Below are 10212 nucleotides of genomic sequence, written 5' to 3' on the forward strand. Positions count from 1 at the left end.
CTCCCGAGACTGTGAGCTCGTTGTGGGCAGGGAATGTGCCTGTTTATTCTTCTATTGTGCTCTCCCAAGCGCTTAGCACAACGCTCTGCACCACAGTAAGTGCTCATGATTGACTGCGGAGGAAGCCGCCATGGCCTAGTGGGAAGAACCCGGGCCTGGGCTCTAATCCCACCTGTGCCACTTAATAATAATAATAATCAATCAATCGTATTTATTGAGCACTTACTGTGTGCACAGCACCGTACTAAGCGCTTGGGAAGTACAAGTTGGCAACATATAGAGATGGTCCCTACCCAACAGTGGGCTCACAGTCTAATAATAATGATGATGGCATTTAAGCGCTTACTATGTGCAAAGCACTGTTCTAAGTGCTGGGGGGGGGATACAAGGTAATCAGGCTGTCCCACGTGGGGCCCACAGACTTAATCCCCATTTTATAGATGAGGTAACTGAGGCTCAGAGAAGTGAAGTGACTTGCCCAGAGCCACACAGCTGAGAAGCAGCGGGGCCGGGATTAGAACCCATGACCTCTGACTCCCAAGCCCGGGCTCTTTCCACTGAGCCACTTGTCTACTGTGTGGCCGTGAGCCAGTCGCTTCACTTCTCTGTGCCTCAGTGTCCTCATCTGTAAAATGGGGATTCAATACTTGTTCACCCTCCTACTTAAACTGCGAGTCCCCTGGGAGACCTATTTATCTTGGATCAATCAATCAATCGTATGTATTGAGCGCTTACTGTGTGCAGAGCACTGTACTAAGCGCTTGGGAAGTACAAGCTGGCAACATATAGAGACGGTCCCTACCCAACAGTGGGCTCACCGTCTAAAAGGGGGAGACGGAGAACAAAACCAAACATACTCACAAAATAAAATAAATAGAATAGATATGTACAAGTAAAATAAATAGAGTAATAAATATGTACAAAAATATATACAGGTATCTACGCTGGCACTTAAGCACAGGGCTTGGCACATAGTGAGCACGTAACAATTGTTATTATTATTACTGTTAGCAGCCCAGGCTTGGGAGTCTGGGGAACTGGGTGCGAATCGCCGTTCTGCCACTTGTCTGCTACGTGTCCACGGACCCGTCTGGACTTCTCTGTGCCTCAGTTTCCCCATCGGTAAAATAGGGATTCAATACCGGTTCTCCCTCCTGGAGGCGGGGGAGACGGCATCTGATCTCATTAAAACGCGTTAACCCCAGCGTTTAGCACATAGTGGGAGAGAAGCCGTGTGGTTTGGCGGCAAGAACATGGGCGTGGGAGTCATCACCATCATCATCATATTTATTGAGCGCTTACTGTGTGCAGAGCACTGTACTGAGCGCTTGGGAAGGACAAGTTGGCAACATATAGAGACAGTCCCTACCCACCAGTGGGCTCACAGTCAGAGGTCGTGAGTTCTAATCCCAGCTCTGCCACTTGCCTGCTGTGTGACCTTGGGCGAGCCACTTCACTTCTCTGGGCCTCAAGTGACCTCATCTGTGAAAAGGGGATTAAGACTGAGCCTCACGTGGGACAGCCTCATTAGTTGGTAACTACCCCAACAGTGTTTGGCACATAGTACGTGTTTAACAAATATCATAATTATTATTATTCAATTCTATGGGCCTCAGTGACCCATCTGTAGCAGCGTGGCTCAGTGGAAAGAGCCCGGGCTTTGGAGTCAGAGGTCATGAGTTCGAATCCATGGGACCTCAGAAGCAGCACTTGTTAATAATAATAATAGCATTTATTAAGCACTTACTATGTGCAAAATAACAGTTCTATTTATTTTATTTTGTTAGTATGTTTGGTTTTGTTCTCTGTCTCCCCCTTTTAGGCTGTGAGCCCACTGTTGGGTAGGGACTGTCTCTGTATGTTGCCAATTTGTACTTCCCAAGCGCTTAGTACAGTGCTCTGCACATAGTAAGCGCTCAATAAATACGATTGATGATGATGATGAATCCCAACTCCGCCACATGTCTGCTCTGTGACCTTGGGCAAGTCACTTCACTTCTCTGGGCCTCAGTTACCTCATCTGGAAAATGGGGATTAAGGCTGTGAGCCCCACGTGGGACAACTTGATCACCTTGTATCCCCACCAGTGCTTAGAACAGTGCTCTGCACATAGTAAGCGCTTAACAAACGCCATTATTATTATTATCTGTAAAGTGGGAATTAAGACTGTGAGCCCTACGTGGGACAACCTGATTACTTATATATCTATAATTCTATTTATTTATTTATATTGATGCCTGTTTACTTGTTTTGATGTCTGCCTCCCCGCTCCTAGACTGTAAGCCCAGTGTGGGCAGGGATTGTTTCTATTGCCGTATTGTACTTTCCAAGCGCTTAAACAGTGCTCTGCACGCAGTAAGCACTCAATAAATACGACTGAATGAACGAATAATCCAGCACTTAGGGCAGTGCTTGGCCCGTAACAAGCTCTTAACAAATACCAATGTTATTATTATGTACTTCTCTGAGCCTCAGTAACCCCATCTGTAAAATGGGGATGAAGTCTGGGAGCCCCAGGTGGGACAACCTGATTAACTGGCGTCTACCCCAGGGCTTAGAACCAGTGCTTGGCACATAAATAAGCATTTAACAAATACCATCATTATTATTATTAACAAATGCTATTCTTATTAGTCACTTCTCTGGGCCTCAGTGACCTCATCTGTAAAATGGGGATGAGGACTGGGAGCACCAGGCGGGACAACCTGATTGAATGGTGCTCCCCCAGAGCTTAGCACAGTGCTTGATGTATAATGAGCGCTTCACCCAGTGCTTAGCACATAGTAAGCGCTTAGTACAGTGCTCTGCACACAGTAAGTGCTCAATAAATACGATTGATTGATTAACAAATACCATCATTCATTCATTCAATCGTATTTATTGAGCGCTTACTGTGTGCAGAGCACTGTACTAAGCGCTTGGGAAGTACTAGTTGGCAATATATGGAGACGGTCCCTACCAGTGGGCTCACAGTCAAGTTATTATTATTATTATTATTATTATTATTATTAACAAATGCCGTTATTATTTTTATTATTAGCTTCTCTGGGCCTCAGTGACCTCATCGGTAAAATGGGGATGAAGACCGGGAGCCCCAGGCAGGAAAACGAGATTGGGCAGTATCTCCCCCAGCGCTTAGAACAGTGCTTGGCACATAATAAGCGCTTAACAAGTACCGTTATTATTATTATTATTATTATTCACTTCTCTGGGCCTCAGTGACCTCCTCTGTAAAACGGGAATGACGACTGCGAGCCTCAGGCGGGACAACCTGATTGGGTAGTGTTCGTTCATTCATTCAATCGCATTTATTAAGCGCTTACTGTGTGCAGAGTGCTGTACTAAGCGCGCTTACTGTGTGCAGAGCACTGTACTAAGCGCGCTTACTGTGTGCAGAGCACTGTACTAAGCGCGCTTACTGTGTGCAGAGCACTGTACTAAGCGCTTGGGAAGTACAAGTCGGCAACATATAGAGACGGCCCCTACCCAACAGCGGGCTTACAATCTAGAAGGGGGAGACAGACAACAAGAGAAAACATGTAGACAGCTGTCAAAACAGAATAAATAGAATTAAAGTATCTCCCCCAGCGCTTAGGACAGTGCTTGGCACGTAATAAGCGCTTAACAAATACCATTATTATTATTATGACTGCTATTCACTTTTCCGGGCCTCAGTGACCTCCTCTGTAAAATGGGGATGAAGACTGGGAGCCCCATGGGGGGACAACCTGATCACCTTGTACCTACCCCAGCGCTCAGAACAGTGCTTGGCACATAATAAGCGCTTAACAAATACCATTATGATGATGATGATGATTGTTATTCGCTTCTCCGGGCCTCAGTGATCTCCTCTGTATAATGGGGGTGAAGACTGCGAACCTCAGGCGGGACAACCTGATGGGGTAGTATCTCCCCCAGCGCTTAGAGCAGTGCTTGGCACATAAATAAGCGCTTAACAAATACCATCATCATTAGGAGAAGCAGCGTGGCTCAATGGAAAGAGCACGGGCTGTGGAGTCACAGGTCATGGGTTCGAATCCCGGCTCTGCCAACTGTCAGCTGTGTGACTTTGGGCAAGTCACTTCACCGGGCCTCAGTTCCCTCATCTGTCAAATGGGGATGAAGACTGTGAGCCCCCCGTGGGACAACCTGGTCACCTTGTAACCTCCCCAGTGCTTAGAACAGTGCTTGGCACATAGTAAGCGCTTAATAAATGCCATCATTATTATTATTATTACTATTAACAAATGCTATTATTATTATTTGCTTCTCCAGGCCTCAGTTGCCTCCTCTGCAGAATGGGGATGAAGACGGGGAGCCCCCGTGGGACTGGGTGGTATCTCCCCAGCGTTTAGAACAGTGTTTGGCACATAATAAGCACTTAACTAACACCATTATTATGATGATGACGATTGTTATTCGCTTCTTCGGGCCTCAGTGACCTCTTCTGTACAATGGGGGTGAAGACTGTGACCCTCAGGCGGGACAACCTGATGGGGAAGTACCTTCCCCAGGGCTTAGAGCAGTGCTCGGCACAGAAACAAGCGCTTAACAAATGCCACCATCATCATTATTATTATTATTATTAACAAATGCTATTATTATTACTCGCTTCTCCGGGCCTCAGTTCCCTCATCAGTAAAATGGGGCTGAAGACCGGGAGCCCCAGGCGGGACCACAGGATTGGGTGGTATCTCCCCAGCGTTTAGAACAGTGTCTGGCACATAAACAAGCGCTTAACAAATACCATCATCATTATTATTATTAACAAATGCTATTATTATTATTATTGTTCACTTCTCCGGGCCTCAGTTCCCTCCTCTGCAAAATGGGGATGCAGATGGGGAGCCCCAGGCGGGACCAAGGGATTGGCTGGTATCTCCCCAGCGTTTAGAACAGTGTTTGGCACATAATAAGCACTTAACAAATACCATTACTATGATGATGATGACTGTTATTCGCTTCTCCGGGCCTCAGTGACCTCCTCTGTACAATGGGGGTGAAGACTGCGACCCTCAAGCGGGACAACCTGATGGGGTAGTATCTCCCCCAGCGCTTGGAGCAGTGCTTGGCACCTAAACAAGCGCTTAACAAATAGCATCATCATCATTATTTATTTATTATCTTTATTATTTATTTATTTGTACATATTTATTCTATTTAGTTAATATGTTTTGTTGTCCATCTCCCCCTTCTAGATTGAGAGCCCGCTGTTGGGTAGGGACCGTCTCTAGATGTTGCCGACTTGTCCTTCCCAAGCGCTTAGTCCAGTGCTCTGCACACAGTAAGCGCTCAATAAATACGATTGAATGAATGAATGAACGATTATTGGGTAGGGACTGTCTCTATCTGTTGCCAACTTGTCCTTCCCAAGCGCTTAGTCCAGTGCTCTGCACACAGTAAGCGCTCAATAAATACGATTGAATAAATGATTATTGGGTAGGGACTGTCGCTATCTGTTGTCGACTTGTCCTTCAAAAGCGCTTAGTCCAGTGCTCTGCACACAGTAAGCGCGCCATAAATACAATTGAATGAATGATTATTGGGTAGGGACCATCTCTGTTGTGAACGTGTCCTTCCCAAGTGCTTAGTCCAGTGCTCTGCACACAGTAAGCACTCAATAAATATGACTGAATGAATGATTATTGGGTAGGGACCCTCTCTGTGTTGCCAACTTGTCCCTCCCAAGCGCTTAGTACAGTGCTTAGTCTAGTGCTCTGCACACAGTAAGCGCTCAATACGATTGAATGAATGAATGATTATTGGGTAGGGACCATCCCTATGGGTTGCCAACTTGTCCTTCCCAAGCACTTAGTCCAGTGCTCTGCACACAGTAAGCACTCAATAAATACGACCGTATGAATGAATGAATGATTACCGGGTAGGGACCGTCTCTTTGTGTTGTCAACTTGTCCTTCCCAAGCGCTTAGTACAGTGCTCTGCACACAGTAAGCGCTCAGTAAATACGATTGAATGAATGAATGATTATTGGGTAGGGACCGTCTCTGTTGCCGACTTGTCCTTCCCAAGCGGTTAGTCCGGTGCTCTGCACACAGTCCGCGCTCAATTCATTCATCCATTCATTCCTTCAATCGTATTTATTGAGCGCTTCCTGTGTGCAGAGCACTGGACTAAGCGCTTGGGAAGTACAAGTTGGCAACATCTAGAGACGGTCCCTACCCAACAGCGGGCTCACGGTCTAGAAGGGGGAATCAATAAATACCACTGAATGAATGAAACGAATGCATAAAGTAAGCGCTCAATAAATATGACTGGATGAATGAATGAATGACGATGATGGCTATTGGGTTCTCTGGGCCTCAGTGGCCTCCTCTGTAAATGGGGGTGAAGTCATTCCTTCAATTGCATTTATTGAGCGCTTACTGTGTGCAGAGCATGTACTAAGTGCTTGGGAAGTACAAGTTAGCAACATAAAGAGATGGTAAATCAATCAGTCAATCATCATCATCATCATCAATCGCATTTATTGAGCGCTTACTGTGGGCAGAGCACTGTACTAAGCGTCTTGGGAAGTACATGTTGGCAACATCTAGAGACGGTCCCTACCCAACAGCGGGCTCACAGTCTAGAAGGGGGAATCAATAAATACGATTGAATGAAATGAATGCACACAGTAAGCGCTCAATTCAATCATCCATTCATTCATTCAGTCGTATTTATTGAGCGCTGTGTGCAGAGCACTGTACTAAGCGTTTGGGAAGTACAAGTTGGCAACATCTAGAGACGGTCCCTACCCGACAGCAGGCTCACAGTCTAGACGGGGGAATCAAAAAATATGACTGAATGAATGAAATGAATGCACACAGTCAGCGCTCATTCATCCATTCATTCAATCATATTTATTGAGCGCTGACTGTGTGCAGAGCACTGGACTAAGAGCTTGGGAAGTCCAAGTTGGCAACATATCTAGAGACGGTCCCGCCCCAACAGCGGGCTCACCGTCTAGAAGGGGGAATCGATAAATACGACTGAATGAATGAAATGAAGGCACACAGTAAGCGCTCAATAAATACGACTGGAAGAATGAAGGAATGATGATGATCGTTCAGAGTGTCCTCCTCTGTAAAATGGGGGTGAAGTCATTCATTCATTCAATCGTACTTATTGAGCGCTTACTGTGTGCAGAGCACTGTACTAAGCGCTTGGGAAGTACAAGTTAGCAACATAGAGAGACGGTCAATCAATCATTCATTCAGTCATATTTACTGAGCGCTTACTGCGTGCACAGCACCGTACTAAGCGCTTGCGAAGTCCAAGTGGGCAACATCTAGAGACGGTCCCTACCCAACAGCGGGCTCACAGTCTAGAAGGGGGAATCAATAAATACGACTGAATGAATGAAATGAATGCACACACTAAGCGCTCAATTCATTCATCCAATCCATTCAATCAATCGTATTTATTGAGCGCTTCCTGTGTGCAGAGCACTGGACTAAGCGCTTGGGAAGTCCGAGCTGGCAATCAATCAATCAATCATATTTATTGAGCGCTACATGTAGATGAATATCTACATTCATTCATTCAATCGTATTTATTGAGCGCTTACTGTGTGCAGAGCACTGTACTAAGCGCTTGGGAAGTACAAATTGGCAACATCTAGAGATGGTCCCTACCCAACAGTGGGCTCACAGTCTAAAAGGGGGAGACAGAAAAAAAAACCAAACATACTAACAAAATAAAAATAGAATAGATATGTACAAGTAAAATAAATAGAGTAATAAATATGTACAAACATATATACAGATATATACATATCTCTATATGGCAACATCTAGAGACGGTCCCTACCCAACAGCGGGCTCACGGCCTAGAAGGGGGAGACAGACGGCAAAACCAAACATACTAACAAAATGAAATAAATAGGATATGTACAAGTAAAATAGAGTAATAAATAGGATTGAATTTTATGTACAAATATATATATACATATATACATATATATAAATATCTCTATATGGCAACATCTAGAGACGGTCCCTACCCAACAGCGGGCTCACGGCCTAGAAGGGGGAGACAGACGGCAAAACCAAACATACTAACAAAATGAAATAAATAGGATATGTACAAGTAAAATAAATAGAGTAATAAATAGGATTGAATTTTAGACAGTCTTTTAGACTGTGAGCCCACTGTTGGGTAGGGACTGTCTCTATGTGTTGCCAACTTGTACTTCCCAAGCGCTTAGTACAGTGCTCTGCACGCAGTAAGCGCTCAATAAATACGATTGATGATGATAGAAGGGGGAGACGGGCAACAAAACCAAACGTATTAACGAAATAAAATGAACAGAATAGACATGTACAAGTAAAATAAATAAAGTAATAAATATGTACAAACATATATACAGATATATACATATCTCTATATGGCAACATCTAGAGACGGTCCCTACCCAACAACGGGCTCACGGCCTAGAAGGGGGAGACAGACGGCAAAACCAAACATACTAACAAAACAAAATAAATAGGATATGTACAAGTAAAATAAATAGAGTAATAAATAGGATTGAATTTTAGACAGTCTTTTAGACTGTGAGCCCACTGTTGGGTAGGGACCGTCTCTATGTGTTGCCAACTTGGACTTCCCAGCGCTTAGTACAGTGCTCTGCACATAGTCAGCGCTCAATAAATACGATTGATGATGATAGAAGGGGGAGACGGGCAACAAAACCAAACGTATTAACGAAATAAAATGAACAGAATAGACATGTACAAGTAAAATAAATAAAGTAATAAATATGTACAAACATATATACAGATATATACATATCTCTATATGGCAACATCTAGAGACGGTCCCTACCCAACAACGGGCTCACGGCCTAGAAGGGGGAGACAGACGGCAAAACCAAACATACTAACAAAATAAAATAAATAGGATATGTACAAGTAAAATAGATAGAGTAATAAATAGGATTGAATTTTAGACAGTCTTTTAGACTGTGAGCCCACTGTTGGGTAGGGACCGTCTCTATGTGTTGCCAACTTGGACTTCCCAGCGCTTAGTACAGTGCTCTGCACATAGTCAGCGCTCAATAAATACGATTGATGATGATAGAAGGGGGAGACGGGCAACAAAACCAAACGTATTAACGAAATAAAATGAATAGAATTGACATGTACAAGTAAAATAAATAAAGTAATAAATATGTACAAACATATATACAGATATATACATATCTCTATATGGCAACATCTAGAGACGGTCCCTACCCAACAACGGGCTCACGGCCTAGAAGGGGGAGACAGACGGCAAAACCAAACATACTAACAAAATAAAATAAATAGGATATGTACAAGTAAAATAGATAGAGTAATAAATAGGATTGAATTTTAGACAGTCTTTTAGACTGTGAGCCCACTGTTGGGTAGGGACCGTCTCTATGTGTTGCCAATTTGTACTTCCCAGCGCTTAGTACAGTGCTCTGCACGCAGTAAGCGCTCAATAAATACGATTGATGATGATGATGATGATACTGCCACCATAAGAACTAAACTTTGTTTAAAGATGTGGCCCAGCACAGAACTGTTGTTAAGGGTTAAATAGGGGTCTATATTGAGCATTTACCATGTGCACAGCACCGCACTAAGTGCATGGGACAGTGCAGTACAACAGAGTTGGTAGACATGATCCCTGCCCACAACGAGCTTATAGTCTAGAGAGGGAGAAACTGTCATATGAATAAATAATTTCTAATATTGAGCGCACATAGTAAGCGCTCAATAAATACGACTGATGATGATAGAAGGGGGAGACGGGCAACAAAACCAAACGTATTAACGAAATAAAATGAATAGAATAGACAGGTACAAGTAAAATAGATAGAGTAATAGGATTGAATGGCTGAAACGAATGCACACAGTAAAAGCGCTCAGTAAGTACGACTGGATGAATGAATGACTGGATGAATGAATGACTGAACGAAGATGATCGTTCAGAGGGGCCCCCTCTTCTGTAAAATGGGGGTGAAGTCATTCATTCATTCATTCCTCCAATGGCATTTATTGAGCGCTTGCTTGCTGCGTGCAGAGCACTGGACTAAGCGCTTGGGAAGGCCAAGTCGGGGAGGCTGGCTGGCTCCCCTGGGGCCGAGCAGAGCGTTTATGTCAGGGCTAAGCGCCGAGGAGGCCGGCCGAGCCGGGCCCGTTACCTGAGGCGGACGGACGGACCGACGCTCCCGCGACGCTCACA

Source organism: Tachyglossus aculeatus, chromosome 2, assembly GCF_015852505.1.
Source record: "Tachyglossus aculeatus isolate mTacAcu1 chromosome 2, mTacAcu1.pri, whole genome shotgun sequence".
NCBI lineage: Eukaryota > Metazoa > Chordata > Mammalia > Monotremata > Tachyglossidae > Tachyglossus > Tachyglossus aculeatus.